At 35.7% G+C, this 26360-nt stretch overlaps 1 protein-coding gene and 2 long non-coding RNA genes across 4 annotated transcripts in view; 2 read left to right on the forward strand and 1 right to left on the reverse strand.

The window, feature by feature from the left end:
- The window catches only part of LOC121740379 (stAR-related lipid transfer protein 7, mitochondrial), a 73154-nt gene that overhangs the window by 22443 nt on the left and 24351 nt on the right, over positions 1–26360 (forward strand). The window lies entirely within an intron of this gene.
- On the reverse strand, positions 5995–23489 carry LOC121740392. Its single transcript, XR_006037639.1, has 4 exons — positions 23479–23489; positions 21007–21011; positions 7529–7710; positions 5995–6006 (listed from the first exon to the last, which is right to left on the reverse strand). It is a non-coding gene; the product is annotated as an uncharacterized LOC121740392 (long non-coding RNA).
- Positions 6869–7506, forward strand: LOC121740391. The gene is made up of 2 exons (XR_006037638.1): positions 6869–6972; positions 7477–7506. It is a non-coding gene; the product is annotated as an uncharacterized LOC121740391 (long non-coding RNA).

The following is a 26360-nucleotide window of genomic DNA, read 5'->3' on the forward strand; positions in this document are numbered from 1 at the left end:
GTGGGCTTATAGATCAACAAATCATTTCTCTTAATTACAATGAGATGAGAGAGAGATTGAGATTTTGATGTCCGTGTAGGTATTCTGAGAAGTTATAGAATTCTCAAGAGTAGTTAGTGTACTGCGTGGACGGTCTCTCCTCATGCATGTTACCAGTATTAATCTCGTCCCAGATATCAAACAGGCACATTTGAATCTTTTGTTTAGCTTTATTTACAAAATTATTGTTGCTAGCATGCAGAATACTGGTCAACTCGCTGTTCACAAAATTACAAAAAGTAGAGTTGTGGCTGTCGCTGTTAGTGTGTGCATTACTGGTAATGTGTTGAGACATTTGTGTCATCGTAGCTGTCGCTTGTTTGATTAAACCATCTGCATCTCCAGCTTCAGCAGGTCCTAACTCTTCTTCTTCTTCGTTTTATGTGGATGCTCTATCTCAAATTAACAAAATAATATTGCAGGTACCGAATATTGAGACTGAATAGAATGAAGTATCTGAAGATTTTAAAAGTAAATGGCATGTATTTAATTGCTTAGGAGCTTTAGACGGAAAGCATGTTCGAATTACATGACCCCCTAAAGCTTAGATTTAGAACAAACCTACGCGTCAGTGACCATAAACTAGTATATATATTATTGGAAATAGACTGGCAACTCGAACGTATGAGGCGTTTAAAGCGACACCTGCGCATTTGCCTCGAAAACTTTCTCAGATACTTTCCTCATTGTGCCGATAGATGTCACTGTGTATTATATTTAATTTGATAATTTATGAACATTAAACTAAACAAAACTTTTATCGGATTTTACGGCGATTCAACTAGATTTTAAACTTTACAAGGGGTTTTGATTGCATTTAAAGTTTAATATCTAAATGAACCGCAATAAAATCCGATAAAAGTTTTGTTTGATTTCAAGGAGTAAGATTCGAGTAAACATAAGATTTTATTACAGAAACAAAACGATATTATGATTCATAAACCTTTATTGAAATTTCAATAAAAATTGGAGTACATTTTAATAAATTGTCATCGTCACTTACTCAGTTATATTAATTGACTCACCAGTCTGCCTATATTTTTTTCTTGTTATTTTTTTAAAATATCCTACGAGCAGAGGTTTTGAATAGATCATTTTCATCGAAAACAGTCACTTTGCCAGTGAGTAAGTGGCTCACTTCCTTGCACCAATTACTAATGAAAAAAATAATACTCTTGTTTATTATAAATTTTTTTAGCGCCTCCGAGTGTTCTGAACAATTTATAAACTCTAAACTGATGTTAACATTAACTATTAATTTAATGTACTCTGAAATGTTACTTCGTATAGCATTCGTTTTTAAAATTTCATATGTTATATTTTCTACCTGTGCAAAGAAATTAAACATACACCTTGTGGGATAGCAGAGCCATCTTTTATTTTCATATTCTTTAACTTTTATATATTCATGGAAACTCTGTATAGTTTGAGTTTCCATGCTATTTGTGCACTGAAGGCAATTTTTGTAAATCGCCTTTTTGGCTTTAACTAATATCCACCCACTGCAATACCCAATTGCTGCGCACTTTTCAACGTTATATTTTTGTTTATCTGTGATTAGGGATTCGGTGTCTACAGTCATAATGGCTAAATGGTCCATTTCTATAATTAAACTCGCATTTTCCTCTTCTTTCGGAGTTTCATCAAGAAATTCCTTATAAGAGTCTAATGCGAAGCCATCATCTGCCTCGCAATTTGAGCCCACTGCATGATGCGATGTTAAATTATTAAACAATAACGTTTTATATGCTGCTTCAAAGTGCGAGGCATTTGGCATTATATTACCATGACCATGTGCCCGAATTGAACCAAAAAAGTTTTCCAGAGCGTCTTGATTAAAGTTGCGCAGCAAAAGAGAATTGATGCCTTTCTTTTGTAAAAATATGCATATATTTTCAAAAGATTCAATTGTTTTAACCCAGCTCGTTATAGAAGGAACTACTCCACGTTTAAGTAAAGTGTCAAATTTCATTGACTTTAAAACAGGCAAACTTTTGCGCCACAGCTTATGATGTGGTGACTTAGGAGTGACAGCCGTCCTATAAATTTTCCCTCCAACTACTTGATGAAAGTTGCCATTCACACTATCGAACAGCTCATCAAAAAATATCAGCAAGTCTGCAGTTTCAGTGGACTACTTGGGCAGGCAACCAGATTCTGTAACCAAAGTAATATATAATAATATATAGTAATACCAAAATAATAATTTTGTTTCAATCATAGGTTGCTACATTACATAATATATTTTATAATATCATTAAATCCTGTACAATTTGTCACAGTTGTAGAAGAAAAGCTGGTTAGAATGATGAATTGAAGTCGGGGAAGAAAATAGGTTATTAGTATTTTACAAATAACCCTGAACATAAGTTTTTATGCAACATAATAAGTTCATTTCGAGACAAATGGAAAATTTAATGAAACAAAAAATGTACCAGTGTACTCTTGATTGGTTCTCGAGTAATGAGACTTTGTGTCACTTATAAGGCTGTTTATTGCAGCTATATTTGTTACGCCTTGATCACACACCGTTGCAATCACATTCAATTTAATCAGTAACAGCTGTTTGATGACAGCTTTTATTTGGTTTTTTAATGTCAGTGTTTTAGTAGTCCCTGAAAATGAAAAATATTCAAACATAAGGTTTTATTGAATATTATGTTCTTAGTCGCAGCTTTTGAAGTAAATATTATATTAACTTCCATATAGGTTCTCAATTGTCTTCATCATCACATTGACCTCTTCTCTAGGAGCATTTCTTTAACCTAAAAATGTATTGTTTAGTATCAATATTCAAAAAGTATTTATTAAATTTTTTGCACATTACAAAATTTGGACATGTCAAGATTTAAATGAAAAAATATGAAATTAGCAATTTTTAAATATGATTTACGGGAAAGGTTGTCTGCTTTATAATTATTGGACTCTGTTTAATGACTGCATTTGCGTATCATGCTACAAAAAATTACGTATTGAGATATGAATGCAGTCATTTTTTTTTTTTTTATGAAATAAGGGGGCAAACGAGCAAACGGGTCACCTGATAGAAAGCAACTTCCGTCGCCCATGGACACTCGCAGCATCAGAAGAGCTGCAGGTGCGTTGCCGGCCTTTTAAGAGGGAATAGGATAATAGGGGAGGGTAGGGATGGAAAGGGAAGGGAAAAGGGGAGGATAGGGAAGGGAATTGGGCCTCCGGTAAACTCACTCACTCGGCGAAACACAGCGCAAGCGCTGTTTCACGCCGGTTTTCTGTGAGAACGTGGTATTTCACCGGTCGAGCCGGCCCATTCGTGCCGAAGCATGGCTCTCCCACGTATATATCATGTTCTTTAGATCATTTAAAATGGCATCCATAACTTAAAAAAATGTGGCTTGATCCACAATTAATGCTTAACTGCGAGTATACGAGTATTGAATACTTAAATTCATATTATAAAAATATAAACTTTAGCTAAATATGCCTCGAAAACTATACTGAAAACAGTTGAGAGAGGGGGGGGGGGGTCTGTCTCCTGAGGGTGGTAGTGATAAGGGGGAATTTTCCTCACTTCAACCATCCCTACTCACTTCCATCTCACCATCAGAAGTTAGAGCTTTTTTATTTCAATAAAAATCATTGTTTCAAACTTACGTTTGAAATGATAATCCCAGTATTGTAATACCTTCATAAGGGAGTAAGGATTAAAAACTTGCATGAAACTTGCGTCTAAATATTTCTGTTCATCATCTATTTTGAAGCATTTTCAAATCCTAAAAAAAAAACATTTAGTCCATGACAATATTTTTATCGATATAAATATATACTTACTTCAAGTAAGGTGCATCCAGTATACGTAAACGGTAAAACTGGGTGGCAGAAGTCGATGGACTTTCTTGGAATAGGGTTCTTGGCGCAATTCTGTTACTTGCTCTACGATTTCTTGTTATCTAACATTCTTCTCTAGCTTTTGCTTAAGTGTTCAGAGGCTTCATGAAAAAACAGTAGGTATACCAGCTTTCTTCAAGTTCTTGTGTTGATGTTCTAGTCCTGCAAAAATACATTAAACTTAAACAACGCAATGATTAGCGGACTGATATTTTTATTATTATTTTTTTTTTTTTTTTTAACTGTTTGCGACATAACCTATGATAATTTTTAGGTTGAAAGTTCTTTCGCCGTATTGCTTTTATTCAAAGTTTTCGATATATACCTAATTAACGTTTATTAAAGACTTCAAAATTATGAATTTACTTACAAATAAGGCACAGTTTTATCAAAATTATAAGAAGAAGTAAATAGAGATATTTTTAAATGCAAGTAGTCTTAAACTTAAATACTAAGAAATGGCACAGATCAATCTTACGCAGCTATCACAATAATCAAAGTGAACCTATTCAGTACAAAATCATAACAGCACAGCCATTGTGTGAATCCTTAAAAATATCTAGAAAAATAATAAACATCAAAATTGCTAACACTTTAAAACTTACACAGTACAGTTAACAGCTGTTAACCTATAGGCAGTAATTCGACTCTATGAGTGAGGCAGTTCGTCGTAGAATAATGAAGAGAACAAAAAGTACGTAGGTACCTGCTTAAATCAAAATAAAACCTTTAATAGGTCTTGGGAGTTAGATGAACATAACTATCATATCATAGAATTACTCATCATCAGAATCATCATCATTATCCGTAGCAGTGTCTTTGACATCAGTCTTGCAGCTCAGACTTCTGTAAAACTCATGAGAGCTCTCATGAATAAAGCACAGCAAATCTAATAGATCCTTGTTCTTTTCGGTTGAAATAGTAATCTTGGAATGGTATGCTTTCGGCTTGGCTAATCTTGTACATAGGGATGAATTTTAAACTTTTATCTTTTTCTATAAGTCTCTTAAAAAGCGCTTTCATGCTAGCAATACAAATGCAAAGACCTAAGAAGCCAACTTTATTTCTACTACTTATGAGTTTGTTGTCATCTAACGTAGTTAAATTTTGTATATATTCGAACGCTGAATCTAAAAACGAAAAATATTTGAATTTATTTTTTTAATTTATTGGCTGTTTGAAGTCTCTACCGGGGAATTTATGTGAGTTAAGTACATCGAATAAGTTGTTCATTAAGTGTGTGAATTGAACAGTGGCCTCTGAATTTTCGAAGTGCATGATATTCAATTCTTGGTCACAAAATTCTATTGCTTTAGCTACACTGTAACTGAATAGTTGTACTGCAAGTTTAACTTTCATTTTTTGGTCTTTAAATTCTATGTGCCTTGACGTCAATTTATTAGCAAAATGAAATGTTTCCTGCTCCTGTATAGCTTGTAGATCTGAAAAATGCTGCCATTTTATTTGACCGCCCTCGCCATCTTTAAAGACTTTTTTACTCTCCAGAGTATTACGTACAAGCTTTACCATATGACATGGATCCAAGAAAATTACAACTTCATTGCCTGTAGATGGATGTGCAAATGATGTCTTAAAATTTTCCTCTTCAAAGCAGCATCCAAGCAATTTGGCCATAGCAATATTCGATGGACATCCATCAAAAGTGACTGACACAATATCAATATTTGCTTCGTGACAATTCGCTAAGCACATATTAACTAAATTTGCCTTTTGTTGTGCTGAAACTCCATTAACAAGGAAGTATCCTACTGGTAACTTCCAATTTTCATTTATTGCAACCAGTAAAAAGACTAAAGCCTGTGTTGCTAACTCAGTTGAGTTTTCAGAAGTTTCTCCTGCACCATGATCAACGTAACCATGTACACAGGTTCCGTCAAATTCTTCTAGTTGCCGTATTGACATTTCATCAAAAACAAGGCTGCAAATTATTTTTCTTCCACTCTTCTGAGATTTCTCTTTTAAAACTCTAAATGCTTCTTCGGTGAAACCTGGCAAGGCATTAACAGTGCTGTACCATTTTCTGATTGTGCTGGAATGAGGGAGACATGTATTAAATGAATCTCGCACGTAAGCATATGCCTTGGGTGAATAAAAGTGCAAGGTCAAGGCAAATGCTCGCAGCTCTGGAGAATATGTTTTACCTTTGTGACGTATCCTTTGGAAAAGCTCTGCTGCACTTACACCACATACTTCCAGGATATCATTATGCTCTTGTGTAATTAATTCCTTTTTCCGAAGCTCAGAAAGCATTTCCGTCAGGGACTCAATTTTTTTGATCAAGCGATTTCGATGCCCGTATAATGCATTACAACGCAATCGACGTCGTTTTGCGACTTTATCTAAATAAAGGAGTCGACGTTTTAGTTTTAGCTTTCGTGGAGTGTCAGTTGGGTTCGGGGTATAATCGTCAGGTAACAACATTGATGATGGTGTCTCGCCACTTGATGTAGATGGCGGTGCTTGTTGTACTAAATTTGAATTGGTCTAAAACAAACAAAATAGTAACGTCACATTTTTAGTAGGTAGGTATAAGTGGTAGGTAGGTACACGTATTTCTATGATAGCTGATAACATTTTAGATAGACTTAACCTTAGATTGTACAAAAGTATCATTTAATTTAGTATTTAAAATAAAATGCTACCAATACCATCATATTCTTAAATAAAAACTTACTTTGAAGTCCAAAGTGCCACCTTCAGCTACTGCCAGCAATTCACCCGTAGGTGGAACCACGTTCACAGAATTATTTGCTTCGTTCTAAAATAATACAAAAGAATAATAAAATTAATGAGAACACTTTAGATTGACTCATTGTTCTTTTACAATTATGATAAGATCATACCTCTAGGTGAAGCTCTGGTATAGCACCTTCAACCAGCTTGCGGAGCCCATGTTTTGTTTCTGATATAAATGAAGATTTAAAATGAACGGAGCAAACGAAGCTTCGAATATTCGGTTCCCAATTGGGCCTTTTTATGGCTTTAACCCAAGCATTTATTACATCACGGGATTTCGGAAATCTAAAACATAAATATAATAATTAGGTACAGCTTGGCAAAGAAGAGTCTGATGCGGTGACAGCTGGTACTAAATGTTATTATTTATGACAACACTACATTACTTGTCAACTCTAATATATATTTTATACGTGGGAGAGCCATGCTTCGGCACGAATGGGCCGGCTCGACCAGAGAAATACCACGTTCTCACAGAAAACCGGCGTGAAACAGCGCTTGAGCTGTGTTTCGCCGAGTGAGTGAGTTTATCGGAGGCCCAATCCCCTACCCTATTCCCATCCCTACCCTCCCCTATTCCCTTCCCTACCCTCCCCTATTACCTCTTCAAAGGCCGGCAACGCACTTGCAGCTCTTCTGATGCTGCGAGTGTCCATGGGCGACGGAAGTTGCTTTCCATCAGGTGACCCGTTTGCTCGTTTGCCCCCTTATTTCATTTAAAAAAAAAATTGTGTCAAAAGCGAAGCGTAGGGTTGCCTGTATTTAAAGAAAAGCGCCCTCATTTAATCCACACTCTTCTTTGCCAAGCTGTAGGTGAATTCTTAAAAAAAAAAACACTTTTGATAATACAACATACTAAACCTACAGCTTGGCAAAGAAGAGTGTGGATTAAATGAGGGCTCTTTTCTTTAAATACAGGCAACCCTACGTTTCGCTTTTGACACAATATATACTAGAGTTGACAAGTAATGTAGTGTTGTCATAAATAAAAACTCTTAGTTCCAGCTGTCACCGCGTCAGACTCTTCTTTGCCAAGCTGTACATAGTCTTATAGGATACCTAATATACTTGTTACAATATTTTTTTATTTAGAGAACTGAGATCCATATTTTTAAATAACTAACATTTATAATCAAATACCAACACAAATATACTACAAACATAGTTTATTTATTACGCGATTGACTTGCTTGATCTGTTTTAAATACCTACACATATATAAAAAATCGTAATCGTAACAGATGCCTTGAAACGACGCATAGGCATTACGATACTACCCCAACACTAGCTCATTGCGGAGAGAACGGGGCTGGAGGGGACGTGCAGCGGCCCCCGCCGCGCGCCTCTCCCGCCACCCCGCCAGCCCCTACAGAATTTTGTTGATTATCGTTTATATAACTAAAAATACTACTTACCGGTGAAAGGAAATATTGTTATTCTTTTTGTTTTGTTTCCTTGAATCATTTTTACAGCATGGCACTGCACATTTCACCATTATTACGGAATATTTTACCAAATATTGCTCTTCGAAACTACCACGGCACGCTTTGCACTGCGTCTAAATTGACGTAACCTTGAAATCTCACATTGTTCACACTCGTGCTTACGGTTCATACCTTGTTAGAAGCACTCTATAGCTTGCTAATGTATACTCTAAGGTTAAAGCTGAGAACAATTTGTCAGCTGCCTTTGATTTTAATTGTTCTTCTTCAGACTGAGATTCTTTAAAATCATACATTTTTACAATCTGTCGGCCTACTGTCAACACTCAACAGTGTCAGCTGCTACGACTCTATAGCATAACTCTATAGAGTATTAGACTATAGAGACATGTGCTTTGTGTAGCAGTTCCATCTAGTAGCTGTTGCAGTAATTTTCTTTATACAATTTATTGAAATCGATGCCAAACTCTAAGGTTTTTATAAAATAAATAAATCCATTCTTCAAAAATTTTACCCCCAAAAATATCCCCAAAATATTTTACCCCCTAAAAACCCCACTAAATTTATTTTTTTTCCACTAAATTTAGTGAGAAATCCCCATAGTTGGCAAGTGGCAACACACTTTACGATTCGTAGTTCTCCACCATATGTTAAACTAAAAAACCAGCAAAATAAAAATGTATTACGCGCCTATCATAATACTTAATACCGCTAAAGGCGTTCCTAATAAAGTCTTTACATACTTACTTAAAAAAGTTTTTTTAAGTAAGTATGTAAAATATTTATTAGATAAAAATGTCTTTGGCCCATAGATTCGATTTTTCTAAGGGAAGCCGACGCGCACATAGGTCGTTTTTTACGATTTAAGCGGCCAAAAGTAGAAATTCCAAGAACAGAACAATGGCAAAATGAATATATACCTGGAATACTACGGCACCTGACGAACAATAAACATACCCAAACACACCCCTGGCTGGCGCTGGCGCATTGTATTCTCAGTCGAAACTATAATGTCGCACTTGATGCACGTGAACGTTCGCGACGCGCTTTACAAAATATCAATCTTATAAGTGAATATTTTATGTTTGGTGATTTATTTGCTAATGATAGTGATGGATACCGATAACCGAGTTAAGCCTCTATTAAAATAATATAATTTTTGATAACAATGCATTCCCACTGACTTATAAAATGGTTCTGTCAAACTGACCTTTTAACAATACTTTTTTTTAATTTTAAAATTTTCATGGTTAAAATACTGTACTTCCGCCCCTTTCCGAGTAGAATTTCTGGACTTATTACATACATTGAAATCTTGGGAACATAACTGGTAAAAATCAGCTGCTACTTTTTGCTACTTTCTGAAATAAGTTATGTTGAATAATTTTGGAAAAAATTGAAAAAAGCTAATATTATTTTTTGGATGAAATATTTTTTTTATGCAGGAGGATCATCTGGCTGCTCGGGAGGGAAAGTGTTAACCAGAAAATACCTTTTAGATAAAATGAACGAGCAATACTTATCATCGATAAATGAAAAAGTCGCATATTTAGAAATTTTCATTTAAAAGACAAATAAAAGCAATAAATAATTTACATATAATGTTATATGTAAATTATTTATATAATGTTATCGTATATACATATAATGTTATCGTATTGTGTAGCGAATAACACAAAAAAATAATTTTGGCCGCGTAAATCATGAAAAACGACCTATATGCGACGGGAATCGGGTTATATGGAGTCTTCGCCACTCGGAGCTAGCCCTAGGGGTAAGCATCTGTCATTATTCACAAGTTAAACATCACGAAAATCTAAAAATCGTTTAGGTTCTATATTGGCCAAAACATCTTCGTCCTTGTATCTGTCCATCTTTTGTTCTTCAGAAATAATCACATATCAGTTTAAGTTCAGAAAATAAATGATTTCCATCTTGTATCTAGTCACGCGGTAGCGTCTCAAGCCAAGTTCCAGCAGCATTTGCAGTACTACCATAACTAGATAAGAAACATATATTATGGTGTGATTAGTTACATTAATGTGACTGATTATGTGAAACATGCTCTTGTTTCTGTATTGAAAGGATGGTGCATCAGATGAAAAATTGATGGTGTCAATTGAAGGGTTTAATTTGATTACTTCCTCTATTAATGGAATTAAATGCCCATATAGCTGGAGCATCATGTCAACAGTCGCTTAATGTACACAAAGATGTTGGGGTAACAAGTCCAGTATCAAAATCTGTTGTCTACTTCCACCGAAGTGAAAAGGTTGCACTTCTTTTGCATATTTTAGGGAGTAATTTTCGGAAAAGTCTACATGAATCAAAGCTTCTTTAGTGTTTCTCTTTAAGGTTTTTAATTGTTTTATACTGGCCGATAATTTTGTAAGTGTGTTGCAGAAACATTATACAAACCTTATCCATTTTCGCAATTGCTTCTCTTGAACTGACCAGATATGGCTTGTTTTTTCTTTCTACCATCTTTAAAAAGGACGTCTTTGGTTATACCCACTTAAAATATGTAAGGTATTTATTCTCTTGATCATTATTATAATCTAGACGTTTTGAGCTGTAAGCGGTACAATGCCTTTGTAAGTGTGGCGGTACCCACAATTCGCCTTACATTCCTGCATCGCGCTATCCAAGTTTCCTGAGCGCGTCAGTTTATATACGACAGCTGAAATGTATCACGTGGGCTCCGGCCTGACCGAGCATAACACCTCGCTCGGTCGGAAGATCTTCCTTTGGCCGCCACGCACATAAGCAATTGATATTTCTGGAGACACAACACAGCTTAAAGAGCACAACACAGCTTAGAGAGCACAATACAGCTTAGAGAGCACCTGGTCACAGTTTTTTTCTTTTAGTATTGTCGCCTTATTCAACGCAGTCATAAACAATTCCATGTTAACGTGCAAAGTACAAGCACATGTCTCTCTCTAGACATCTTTTGGGAAAAGCCTTCGATCACTAATGGAAAAGCACCCAAAAAGGACGCAGCTTGTAAAAAATTTATTAAGCTACTCTAGCTTAATAAATTTTAATTTAGCTCTGAACGGAGTTTTTTATACAAATCTTTTAAAGGTGAACATAAATACCTTTTTTTGCATGCGTACTATATTCTTTTTTGAAAGCACTAATAACTCTGTTTGTGTCATCTAAATAAATTTTTTACGCGTTCTATAACAGGTATGTACGAGTACATACCTTTCTTCAATACCATCATTTTCGCTCTCCGGCACATTAACGTCCCAGTGTCGGGGTCAGGGTCTCCACACTGTACCTTTTATCACTACCTACCCCGGACCACAAAGTCTATCTGTGTACAGCAAGCAAGTTCAATAATGTCGTGTCCTCTCCGCACTCCGCCATGGCCGTCAGGACCTCCTGGTCTTCGCCCTTCCTTTCTCTCCGGCGACAGGCCTAGCCACCATTGTCCTCGACCTCCATAGGAGTGCTCTTTCAGCAGATGTTTGGTCAAATGCTCTGTTATTTTAATGCAAAATCTTTTAATGCTAATATTAATACATTATGTATTATAAAATCTATATTTTGTTCCTTGTACTCTGTGCAACTATTCAGAAAATCAATATTAACATTTTCAAATAAATTAATTCTTATGTTTTCTGTTAAATTTAATTCATGTGCATTTTTTCTTTTAAATATTCAAACATAAAATTAGCACATGATTCAACACAGAGCACCAAGCACTCACTCGGATATTTTAATGATTTTTTGTTTTTCATTTATTCTTCGTATTCTATAAATGTGTGCATTTCATTAAAGTTTTTTGTTGAAAAAAATTGCTCGGAATCATTTTAAACCTTTTTTTAAATTAAAACCACTCACATAAGCGCATACTTGCAGTTCGTTCTTTCTTGCAACATATTTTCATCCTCAGTTGTCATTCCAACTTCATTATCAGTATCAGTACCAAAACCATATATGATGTACATCGTTATAATCTACACAAAAATTCCTACCAAATCAAATAAGAATATTCTTATAAACGCTTACTGGATAAAATTTATGTATTTTTTCATAGCTTAGTTATTTTTCCTCGCAACTTTTGGAGATTTTGACAAATTTAACTCAATTATCTTTAACTATTCACAAAACAATCACTATCACAATAAACTACATATATTTTAGAATTGACAACATAAGTTATTTCTCTCCAAATCACAGTAATTACTTCTCAATCTAAATATTTACATTAGAAGAAAAATGCGCTATAGATTGTTTCAAAATACGATAAAGCTTTTATTAGCACTAAATTCTGAATAATTCTTTTGAAAATAAGTTCCTAAATAACCAATGTACACTTTAGAATGAATAAATACAAGTAAACGTTGAAATAAGTGAAAACTTTCATGTCAAATATGACGCGGCATGAGTGAAAAAAACCTAACCTCAAAAGTTTCATCGGTTTTCACCAAAAAACATTGCACTTTCTTCAATTATTCTTATTTAATAAGAAACTTCACTAAATTTCCAGTTATTTCATATAAAATTCTTATAAAAATATTCACCGTTTCCTGCGAAAATTAATTTCCAAAAATCACTACACCAGTCAAGCACTCGAAGAAAAAATGGCGGTCGCAGATCGTAATGTTTTGTTTTCCTTTTTTTTACTCAATCTCCGTTATACGCATCAAATGGTGAAAATTTTATTTCTAGTAAACCACATTTATTTAAAAAATAAATAAATTAGGCTGCATGTAGCAGAACGTTGAAAATAAATGGCCAATCCGCGCACAAACAATTTGTACACCCGTGTGTACAGTGTACACGCGATACGCGTGGCTTGCAGGGTTCTTGTACACCCGTGTGTACACAAATCATTCGACTATTCTATAAACAATTCCTGGAGGAAATTTAACAAAGTGGGGATATACTTCCAACACTTACCAGTAAACAGCATGATATCCCATATTTGTGGCTACAGTTCGACTGAAGAGTTGTGTTGCATATATCACTTTCATTTTGCTGAACTTGGCATATGTGACCATTTGGCGACTTTGGTTTCATTATTTTTAATATAGGGGAAGTACGTACAAAACGACATAGTGTTTTCATTTTTAATCATAACTCTTTATTTTAAAAAGCTACAATCATCCTCCATACAAAACAATCATCATTGGTTCATTAGCATAATGTTTATGCATCTTATTATCAAATAGGAACGATAGAAAAAATAATATTGAGATCAATCAAAACATCTAGCAAAAACCATTTTGTCCATACTGTCAGGACAAAATGACATACACAATACGGACATTATGACATACATAAAATTATAAGCACAGTTCACAAACAAAGTTCTTTGTTTTCTTCGGAACATCAGCGCATGATGCATGAGCCCAACGAGAACACTCAAGACACCTCAGCCAACACTCGCCGGGCTTAGATCGTGAATAAAGATCATTGCAATAAATACACGGACAGTCATCATCATCATCTACATCTGATAACAAAGCATTTTCATAGAGCTTTCATCATCACTGTCAATTTTTTTCTCTACTTTTTTCTTTTTTCTGCTAGACTTTTTCGCTTTCATTTCTTGCTTGCCTGAGGTAGATGGTATTTCAAAAAGAGTCTTTTTTACTTTCCTTTTCTTTTCTTTAGGTGGAGCTTTTGGTGTGTTTGCTTCTTTGAGTTCTATTATGTTAGGAGTGGATGTTAAATGCCAGTGGTGTTTTCGGGGTTTCTGTTTTCGTATACATTGGCCCTGAATGTACGGCCCTTGTGGCGCTGGTGAAATGGTCTCCACGGGAAATAGCAATGAACCTTTAGCTTTTTGCTCCATAGAAGAATCAGGTCTCTCGTCGGGTGCTGCCTCTGCATTTACCGTATTTGGCTCCATAGAAGAACCAGGTCTATTGTCATTATCAGTTACTTCTCCATCCATCTCCAAGATTGAAGGACTGGGGGTCGCCTCTGCATTTATGACATGTTGTTCTATCGAAGAATCAGGTATTTGGCCATCATCAGTTGCATCTTCTTCATGCATTTGGAGCGCCGAAGGAGGAGCATTTGCAAGAGTTTGAGCAACGTCAGTTTGATTATTCAACGGAATATTAGTTGTTTCTGCTGGTGCAAACATATAATCTGGAAAAATTTCTGGATTTATGGGCCATAGTCCTGTTTTTTTAAATCCATTTGTAGCGTTCTGTATCGTTGCACTTTTACCGTAAGCTTCAGTAAACAGCTGTCCAATTTGTAAGTGAGTGACTACTCGCCCTGGATGATTCTTTAACCATTTAGATATTTCTTGATGAAAATAGGTTTTGAGAGGTCCATAAATACTCACGTCTAATGGCTGCATCCGGTGTGTGCAATGCGGTGGCAGACAGAGCATTGCAATACCATTCTCTTTAGCATAGGTCACTGCTTCGAAACTTTTGTGACTAGCATGACCATCACACACAAGTAGGACTGGATCGTCAATACTGGATTTTGTATGTTTTTGAAAATGCTTCAACCATTTCACAAATAGCTCAGCATTCATCCATCCACTCTCTTGTGCTAGTCCTAGTGTGCCAGTAGGAGCTTCGTCCACTAGTTCGTTCTTCATGTTTTTACGAGGGAAAATCATACAAGGCGGTATGAACGAGCCAATTGCATTTGTACAACAGACCACTGTTACATTCGAACCTCTCTCGGCACTCGTAAGGCTGCCGACTTGCTTTCTACCTTTAGTGGCAATAATTTTTTGTGGTTTTTGTACTGTAGTCAGGCCTGATTCGTCTACATTGTAGATGCGATGTGGTGGAAAATTGTAATCATTTACAAGTTTTTGATACTCTTGAAAAAACTTTGCCACCTGTGGTTTATTAAATGCTTGAGCTCTAGCTGCTGAAGTAGCTTCAGGGGTACGCAGAGAAATGTCCTGGTTCCTTTTAAGAAAGCCATCAAGCCATTCTTGCCCAGCACGTTTTTTTTCTTTGTTGAAATTATGCTTTATCCCATTCATCTCCGCCAAATTAAAAGCAAGTTCTTGAACTGCTTTTCGCGTTAATCCAAAAAGTCTAGTTTCCAGGAACTTTATGTGGTCAACCAATTCCCTTTCAATTTCAGGAGTAAAGATACACTTAAAACTTCCTAAGCCTTTAGTATTAGGCAGTATAGTTTTGTTCGCATTTAATGCATGTCTTCTAAGCGTAGCTTGTGGAACACCAAAAGTTTTTGATGCTGCCAGCCATCCCATCCTATTTGCTTGAACTGCTTCAATTGCTTTTTTCATAGATTATTGACTCCAAGCCTGACGGTTGGTTGTTCTCTTATAGTCACGTGGCATTGTACCTGGGTAATATTAATAATTTATTAAAAAACATTATCTGTTAGAATATCGAGAACGGACAAAATGACATACTATGTCATTTTGTCCGATTTGTGGGTATGTCATTTTGTCCTACAGACCTTGAAAACAAAAACAAATTCACGATTTCTCGAAAACACAGATTCTCGTATTAAAACCTACTGATATTACAAGCCAATATACTAATGCTACGAACTGAGTAATATCCTTCATGAAACTATGCACAAAACTTACCAGGAACAAGCAGAAATCCATGTAAACAAAAAACTTTTACGACCGTCAAACACTTGTTGCTCCACTGCAATGGCGCGACTGGACCAATAGCGCTTGAAGTCTCGCAGGTTTCCAAACATGGCGGCCGTCACGTGCAGTAATGTCAAACACCGCGCTACAGCGCGCCAATTTTGAATAAAGCCCGATGTGTCATTTTGTACGTATTTCCCCTACTTTTTAAAATTTTGGAAATTAAATTATTTCTGATACACTAAATTAAGTAAGGTGTATCATACAGGGGTATGATTTTAGAATTGTCTATTAAAAATATTATTTTTCGGCTCTTCACCTTTTCTAAGCCATGTAGCTCATGACTCCTCTACTAAATATTTAATTTCTATTACCAGAGCCTTGGTCACAAATAGTGGCAACAACTGTTAATCCAGCCTTAGTAATTTCTCTGACATATTCTTTTATATATTTTGCCAATTCAGAACCTCTAGTGGTTGGCCTTGAGTAAGTGTAACCAATTGGCTGTTTATAATACCTCGAATCATGAAAACCTGTGCGTTATCAGCATATTCTTTGGCGACTATTTCCCCATTGTCAACAAGTCCAACAACTCTATCCATTCTCTCATTCCAAGTAATGCCAGCATCAAGGCCTATATAGCCTTATATAAATAAATAAAATAAATATGTAAATAAATAAACAAATCAAGTTACATTTCGTCAAATAACAATATACATAATTTTTCAGATGCTTTCATCTTCTCAGCTCGTTTTTTCATTTGAGAAAAAATGTTTTTATTTATTCCAGCTTGAGTGTTTCCATTCGATAATAATTTTATTAATGTTTGAGGAGCTGGCAAAATAATCATCTTCCTTAAGAGCCGATAACCTTTGGGGCTTTGGGGCGGAACTTCACAGAAAAAAATGTTCCCGTAATTTTTTTTAAGTACCTGCGAAGTAGGGGCAGAATGCGCTGATAAGGCGATGACGTCAACTGGTGGGAAATTTAAAATTCTACCACTTCTCTTTGGCGGGAAATATTAAATTTCGCTGGGCGTGGTGGCGGTACTTTTCATTATTAATTAATCCGAAAGAATCAAACTTTCAGAATATTGTATGCCAATTTTATTTCAATTGGAATACAATATTCTGAATTTTCCATTCTTTCAATAATAACATTAAAAATGAATATATAAGTAACTTAAATGCAACAATTTTTAACAATTTGAAAAAAAAAAATTTTTCAAGAAGTTTTTTTGATCTTCCTTCGTCAATGGCGACGGGCGAAAGTCCATAGTAAGTTGGGCCTGAACGTTACATTAATAATTTTAGTGTTATTCTATAGAAAAAAGTTACAAGATGATATTGGTAAATGAAAAATAATCTCAAAATTGTTATAGCCACTCACTAGGTACTTGTATTATAAGAACAATTAACGCCTATGGACACTTACCGTTTAATGATTTAGCATGTTTAATGGAATTAAAAATAATAAACGAAATTGAGTCAACATATTCGTAATTTTTGGTTTGTCAAGAGAGTTTAATAAAAAGCGGTTAATTATTCTCAAATTTATTTATTCGTCATCATAAACTATTAGAATGTTGTCTAAAAATTGTGCAGGTGGTATTAGATTTTCTTGATGTCTGGCCCAGTCTAGGTACCATATAACGGACATTACATGGCAACAGCAACCTACTATTCGTCTCCCTACAACACAATTACAATAATAATCTCGGATGGCGTCCCTTCCTCTGCGAGAATTGTCAACTAATATGTAGATGAAGTATGTTTTTGCATTTATATGCCGGGAATTTATTCGTCCTCTTAATAGCCAACAAGTATTGGGTATTGACAATTCTCTCAGTAGGTTGCTGTCTGTCTCTCGACATACTTCGATTTCATATCGCCCATCATGCCTAATGTGCTCTCCGTAATAGGACCTGGCTTGTTTAATATGGCATGTCCCTAAAGATATTTTAATCAAATCACTATAATATGTGAGCTGGGGAAAATCATTGAGATTATCATTTAGCACATGCATTCTAATAAAATCAGCTCTGCGTCGATTCACATTATTTTGTATAACATAATCTCTTAAATTTTCTTTGAACATATTTTCATTATTAATTTGCAATATCTCCCCAGTATCATTACGGTTTCTAATAGGAGGGCGAGAAGCCTTAAGAAGAGAAGCAGCCACCTTAAAATCTTTCATCAAATGTCTCGAAGCAGTGTTAAAATAATCTTGTCTTAGTAATTTAAAATCTCTCTCTACAACCCATCTACATATTATGGTGACTGCCCTCGACTTATTTGCTTCAATAGTTGAATGCTGCCATTCACCCTCCTGTAATGTTGATGGGACATACGTTCTATAACCACATTCATTAAACAAGAGCAACGCATCTGAAGCCCCTATCCAAGATTAAGGCATCATCCGATCTAATATATTGGCGAAACATTGAATAAGGGTCACGAAATTCTCGATTAATTATATCTGCATCGGAAGTCGTCGCCGGATAGAGGCCAATCACATCAAAAATATGACCATCTGCACAAACAATCATGAATGGTTTCACTAAATTGTCAAATTTGTGTAAGCTATAAGTTCTTTTTTGGTAAAGATAATTAAAACTTTTTTGAACATAACAGTATGTACCGTCAATAATTATGACAGGCTTATTTTCACCATTGACAGTTCTAAATAAGCCATGAGGTATTAGCAATGTTATATCTATTGTTTCTTGCCGGTTTATGTGGTTAAGACCTAAATGCATAATAATTATATAAAAGATCCCGAGCTTCAGATACATTTCCATCAAGAGTTCTTTTGGGAATATTAAATAATTCCGAGATTCATTCATTTGAATCACCAGTTCTCAATTTTATTAAATATTCTGTCAAACCAATGCGCAACGCATCGTTAACAAAATCCGTTGTGAGAATAGCGTCAGTCGTGTCTTACAGCAGAAATTCGTGTTTTACAGTAGGAATTCTTCATTGCTTCAGTCAACCGCGGTTTCGTAGCTGGCTGATGACTGATCAGGCCTTCCTCTACCAACCTACGCTGCTCAGTTCTTTTGGAAATGGTTACTCCTAACTCCTGAATCATCTGCGTTAACAAAGCAACACATATTTTCCTGTTTTGTAAACAGATATCGCGAATTTTCCGGTCAGTTCGTGTCGTCGTGATGCGTTTTCATCCGCATTTACCTTTTCTTTGGGACAAAAGTGGACGATTTAGGTCTAAATTAATTTTAATTCTGTTAACAACCGTCTTAGAAACCCCGGTAATATTTGCTATCTTCCTTTGTGAATGATTTGTATGCAGAAGAAGGGTCTTGACCTCAGTTTTTTTCTTGGAGACAAATCAACCCCTCGACCCATACTGAAGGCTACAAAAATATGAATTAATTAAATTTTATTATCAAAAATTTGTTTTTATTTGTTTTTAATCAATAACAATAAAATAGTACGCACCTTTAATTAAAACTAGCACAAGAGAACCAATAATCTATTTCAAACAATAAAATGCGTTTTCCGTTTTTACGTGTGATAAACACTCTGGTATCCCACAGGTTATACAAATATTTTTATAAATAAAAAAAAGCAGTTCTTGATTTTTTTTCTAAAAATTGAGAAACCGAGATATGGTGAACGTAAAAACACATTCCAACAACACTTACACCACTTGAGAGTGTAGTTAAGTGCGCTCAAAGATCACATTGATACAAAATGTAACTGTCCCTAATAATTTGGCAACCCACGGTAAATGTTCGACAAAATCATCATATTTTTATTAGAAATACTTACATTTGCTTTTACAGTAACATATACAATTATTTTTCACTCTATCTGCGTGAGGACTATTTATACTAGTCAAAACAAAATAAGGGCCACCACGTTTTTTAAGTGCCCTCAAGAATTTATGCGATTACAGGATAAATTAATGAATAAATTAGGTATATTAATTAATTTTAAATTAATTCATCTTAAATTAATGAAAAAAAAGATTAAAAAAATATTTTAAAACATCTTATACCGAAAAATCAAATATTGAGGGAAAATTATAGAGAAAGAAATAACTGAATAACTAAAAAAATAAAAAGGTGTTCAATTTTTTTTTTTTTTTTTAATATCTGGTATGGCCTCCTCGTTTTCTAATGCACTCTTCCAGTCTTGTAGGTACACTCTCCACAAGGTGAACAATTGTTTCTTGCGGAATTTCTTCCCAGCTTCTTTTCAGCACGTCGATCAGCTGTCTCTCATTGTGGACGGGTTGGTCAGTGCTTCGGACCTTTCGTTTTAAGATGTCCCACATGTGCTCGATGGGATTCAGGTCCGGACTGTTCGCAGGCCAGGGCAAGACCTGTATACCAGCGGACTCTAGGGCTTCCCTGGTGGCTCTAGCTGTGTGTGCGCGAGCATTGTCGTGCATTAGGTGGAATCCTGCGCCAACTCTGTGTGCATATGGGGCCACGTGGGGTCCTATGACCTCCTCGATGTATCGCTGAGCCGTTATCGTACCTCCACTGAGAATCACTAGCTCGGTTCTGCCAGACATAGAGATTCCTCCCCCCACCATAACGTTAGGACCCCCAAATCTATCACTTTCATGTATGCAGGCATCGGAAAATCGCTCTCCTTCACGTCTCCAGACTCTAATGCGACGATCATCACTACAAAATTTCACTTTGCACTCGTCAGTGAACAATACTCTGCTCCAATCACTCATATTCCATACGAGATGCCGCCTGGCAAACGATAATCGGTTTGCCCGATGAGCACTCGTTAAGGGAATTCGTACTAATCGTCTTCTGGAGAACTGCTGGTCCTCGTGTAACCGATTTCTAATCGTTTGGTCACTGACGCTGGTTCCCGTCGCCTGCCGCAGACGGTTTTGTATCGAGCGGGCTGTGCTGGCGCGCTCTCTACGGGCCGTCAAGCGCACGTAGCGGTCCTCCTGTGCGGTGGTTGCTCTTACTCTACCAGATCCCCGTCTTCTGGTTAGTGCCCCAGTCTCTTGAAATCGATTCCAAGCATTTTGAATCGCTCGCCGAGAAAAACCGAGCTGCAACGCCACAGAACGCTGTGAATGGCCTTCTTGCAGTAATGTTACGGCCCTAGATACGGTTGCTAAGTCCATATGTCGTCGAATTCTCTGCATGATGTCCTCAAAATGATAATTAAGGCACTAGTAAAACAAAACTTTAACTGCCCCTGACGAAATCTTTATTTGAAATGAGTTTAAAATCTATCTTAAAATCAGGTAGAGTTACAATAAAGTGTCCAAAACTATCCATTTCAAAAAAATATCCAAGTGGGGTACTTAAGAAATCTTTGCTAACACGTGTGCTAACACAATCATAAACCGTCAGCCACTTAAACAATGCATTAAAAGAAAGTAATCGCTTCCAACGACAAAAAAGACGCGTGGCCCTTATTTTGTTTTGACTAGTATATTAAATATTCGTTTATAACCTCCGCACACTTGTCTACACCGGCTACAAATTTGACATTAGCATATAGGCTATGCTTGCCATCTAATATATTCTTTAAAATTTATAAAATTGTGGATGTCGGTCGTCGGTCGGATGTCTCGGCAAGCATAGCCTTTTTACATAAAACACAATTTCTGGCATATTTTATAAATATGAAGCCACACACATAGGCACATGCTTGTATTTCTGCCGAGGTATCTATGTCCTCATCACAGATTGATGGTAGTGTCCTCTTACACCCTATAAATTCTAATTTGTTAATAATGAATTTTGATTTTTTGATAAAATCTCCATGAGAGCTTTTTGATGTCCAATTAGTTTTGTACGGCTTGCCGCTTTTCCGGTCCGCAGAATTTGCATTGAGCAAATCAAACAAATTATTAAAATGCTCTAGAAAAGTTACTGTGGCTATATATATATATATATATATATATATATATATATATATATATATATATATATATATATATATATAGCTCCTGATGGCAGCTCGTCTGTAACAATTATTATTATTTGATGAGAGAGAAACATGAAAGAGGTTGTATAGTTAAGTATTCTAAGTTTATTGTTTACATATTTATGTGCATTATATGTAAAAGTACCTACAAGTTACAACTCTGTAATTTATTTGAAATTATATTAGCTCTATCTAACTTCCATCTAAGAAAAATTACTTACTTGTAGCTGCTTTAGAAAATATGCCCATTGCTACAGAGTGGCTAAATATCTGACTGGCTAGCTTAACTCGCATTTTTTTATTTGAAATTGGGTTGGATATGGAGTTTTGATAATTTTGGAGCAAACACAAAATGAGGGTATGTGTATTGCGTTGTCCAAGGTGTGAAATAATTTCACACCTGTGAAATAAAAATGTAATTTACAATAAAGACTTGATAAGTTATAACATACCCTAAAAATGTTTTTTCTATTACCTGTTGTAGAACGCAGGTGTTGTGCTTGTAGATTGTTGATTTGCACTTTTGTCGGGTAAAGGCAACTTTACATCATACTTCAGGAACAAATTCCTAAAGCACTTGAGGATCTGGTAAAGTGACAATTTCGTGGCCGTCAAATTGAAAGTAGGGATGGTCAACACTGGAACCTAAGTTCTCCAGAGCTCTTATTTGACCCCATCCTTATCGCACACTGTTGCTCAAATAGCTATTGTTGACTCCAGACATTTGTGCAGAACCTAAAAAAACAATCTTAATGTATCCAGTTGTAATATAAAAACAAGTATAAAATATGTGTACCTCTTTAATAAGCACTGTCAATCTGTCTGCTGTGACATAGTCGCCCGACAAATAATAGGCTACTTGCTGTTTTCTCTTTTGCCTTATCTACACTAGCATGAATCACAAAGTTAATATACCTAGCGGAATAGAGAACAAAGGCCTGAACAAGAGAGATGTCACTATTGCTAAGTACTCACATATGGTTTTGCTCGATAGTTTTACTCCGAATCAAAGGAAATGACATATTTAATTCCATCGAGTGTAAGTGTATACGTACACATAATATTTTTCACACAGATGAAAACCAATTTTGGTTTCGTTTGACAGCTCGAGATTGTTGCTCTATTCCGCTAGGTATATTAACTTTATGGCATGAATACAAAAGCATGATAGGCAAATATGGCATTTGCCTTGATGCCCATGGTCCTGGTATCCATCAATTTGATCATATTTTGAGTTATAATTAATGTTTTTCATTATTGACATTTCATCAAAAGTTAAAATGCACAAATTATCAATGTCTGTGTATTCTTTTTGGCACGATTCTTGATATAATCAAATATCAGGTCATTAATGCCAGGGTTCAAAATTAATTTTCCTAAAAGTTTTCGTAGTTCAGTAATTTATACGTCCGAGGCGATTTTTCATATACCGTAGCTCTAATGAATTTTCGGTTTTCAGTCCATCCGCTTCCTTTAAGCCGTTGGATTTTGTATTTCCCCTTGGAGTAACAATGCCATTGAGGAACTGATTTTTAATCCAAATAATTTGGTGAATCCTCATTGCCATGAAGGGTCTGCAGAATACGAACATGCGTTGTCATGGCCAGGAACATACGACGTCTTGAATCGTTTTTTTTCGAAATTCGGTGATGGCTTGTGGCAAACAAGCTGTGGTATACTAGTCAGCGGTAACCGTTTTGCAATCTTCGGGCACAATAGTGACGATGTGACCACCCTCTGCCACAAGGGAGGCAAACATATTTTTTAAAGTGCTCTGTGAGCCCATGACTTCGATCGATTTTGGCTCATTCTAGAAGACCCAGACTGCTGCTTAGAATTTGGATCATAAGCATATATCCAAAACTCGTCACCATTGAGCAAATTATAAACGTGCTTTGACTCCCCTGGGTTGAATCGCTGCAGAGTTTTGCGACAAAAACTAACACGGGCTGATTTTGGTCGTCGCTAAGCAAACAAGGTATCTTACGAGAAATCACCATTTTTACTCCAAGTTTTTCGTGCATGATTTTTCGGACAGTGGTCCCTGAAATGCCCATGGATGCCTCTATTTCGCGATATATCACATGACGGTCTTCGAGGATTAGCTGCTGCACGGCTTCAATATTCTCTTGCGTTACGACGGTTTTTGAACGACCGTCACGTGACTGGTCACTGAAGCTAGGGTAACCACTTTAAACTTCTAAATACCAGCGTTCTTTAATCCTAAGACATGGTCCAGCATTACTAAGTACAGAAGTGATCTTCTCAAAACGCCGAAGTCGCGATAATCAACTTCGTTAGTTGTAAAAAATTATCGCACGGTCCTTTAACATTTCCATTTTTACAACCGACTTGTCACCTTTGAATAGACGATACAATAAGACTATTCGACCAATCTGAATAATTTTTTTTGTTTTTAAAATCCAAATACAAGGAGATTAAAAACCCATATGGTTTTTTTTTCAATGATCCCTGGAAGTTTACAAACGACAGAACTTAAAAGGCAGCCCTCGTATCAGCATCATTTATATAGTAAAGCATTATTTTTAGATTTCTTCCTTAGTACTTGAATAGCTGTTGCAGCATCTGGAATATCCGAACCAAATGCGATACAGCTATCTAACGTCTGCCTTACTGATCCACCTATACCATCCGCAGCGTTATTGCCATGAGCTGATTCGAAGTAATTCCAAGTACAAGTTTTAAACCCACAATCTTTAATAATTTTCGCGAAAGGATTTTTAAAATTTCTGTTAATGTGTTGTGTTGGTGGTTTATATTTAATTAATCATTATAAACCACCAACACAACACAACCAACATTACAACCGAACTGATGTGTTGTACCTGACACTCCAGTCGTATCTTCTGGATGATTGGGTTCCATATCTTCAGATGTCATGACGTCTTCAAGTTGGTCATCATAAATTAAAGCTATATTATGAAGCAAGTTTATTACACTTTACAAGCAATGATTAAATTCATTGTAGTTTCTAATTCAACGGAGGCCCATAAATAAACAAGGGAATCTTTTTAAAACCCCAAAACATCTCTCGACAGTATTTCTTGTCTTTATATGGTCCTCGTTGTATGCTACCTCGCTAGGTGTAGAAGGCCGTAAAAAAGGTCAATAAATATGGCCGACATGGGTACCCACTACCTACTGTCTCTCAATGGGTAATCCATTTCGTAACTACCACTCTCAAAATCAGTCCGAATGTGGAAATCGTTGATAATAATTGTGGTGTCATGGACTGATCCAGGCCACCGACTTATGATGTCCAATATTTTTTAATTAGCATCCCGTCATATCACTTGCACATTCAGTGAAAAGTAGCTCTTTCTATTTGTATAAAGCTCTGCTCGTAGGAGTCACAATAGATCCTCAAGGGCCGCAGTGACATCAGGGCTACTTGACCTGCCTTCAGCAAAAAAAGCTCTGCTCGTGGACCTCTATTTATATGTGTACAGTCTACAGCTCCAACACCAGGAAATGAACTTATAAAGTAAAATTCATTTTTTTACTTGTTTCTTTCTTCTTCTGTTCTGGGCATCGTTATAAATTCAGGCCTGAGCTCTGCAATAGCTGCTGACGCTTTTTAATGATTCGATTTCGCTGTTGATTTGTGTATTCTAATGTAATAAGCTACTGTTATTTGGAAGTCCCCCGTTGCGTAGAAACTCATAGTTAATAAAACTTGTTCCAGAGTAATTATATACTTGTTCCTTAATGTGAGAGGTTTATGTTTTTTTTTTAATCTTTATAATTTAAAGGGATTTTTGTACAAAAAGACGATGTCAATCCCATCGTACCTTATGCTAAATATAACAATTTATAATTATTCCGAATTATAGCTAAAATTATATTATAGCATTCTAGCAGCATCAGAAGAAGGCTCTGCTAAAATGCTATGGAATATGCCAATATTACATTTAATTAATTTAAAATCAAAAATCAGCTTTTTCCTTAAGTTTTTATTTTTGCTTCAACTTTATTTACGAGTACTCTTATTGTAGTCTTCGTTAATCGGTAGGTAGCGATATTTGAACTCTGCTTCGTTATATAATTCGAAAGGGTTCATTCGGCTCTTAAAAGTTCACCGGGACCGTGGTTCTTCATCATCACTGCTGAAAAGGCTGGTATCATCGCTGGGTTCGGATAATGACACGATAATAACCTTTTTTATCTGAAACACTAATAACTGTAAAATTAAAAAAAAAAAAAACAATAGTCATTAAGTAAATATTTAATAAATTGATCGTTTACAAAAATATCCGATTGGACCTTTAAAATTATCTTTCAGCCAATACTTTAAGGTGAGGTGATATAAAGCCACCTCTTGTATCGCCAGCTAGATCATATCAATAATCATTACAGCAGTATGCTTAAAAATCCTGTATTTTTTTAAATGTACCTTCTTCAAGTTCTTCCAGTGGATTTTTACGTATTTTGTAATGCTTCACGCTCCTCGTCAATGGCATGAGGTTATCAACCTCATTAATATCCTGGACATCTCCGAATCCAAAGAACAAGGCATCAAAAAGCCCTAAAGAAATACACCAAAGAACTTCTGTCAGTATCATCAACAAGCATCATTATCATATTTTCACATAATGTCATTCTTTTTAACATGCAAATTGAATATTAATAATTAATAAATAAAATATATTTTTATTCAAAATAGGTATCATGAATACACTTTTTGAAAGTCGGAAGAACGTAGAAACTAAAGCCTACCACTTAAAA

The sequence above is a fragment of the Aricia agestis genome, chromosome 3 (assembly GCF_905147365.1).
Source record: "Aricia agestis chromosome 3, ilAriAges1.1, whole genome shotgun sequence".
In the NCBI taxonomy this organism is placed as follows: domain Eukaryota; kingdom Metazoa; phylum Arthropoda; class Insecta; order Lepidoptera; family Lycaenidae; genus Aricia; species Aricia agestis.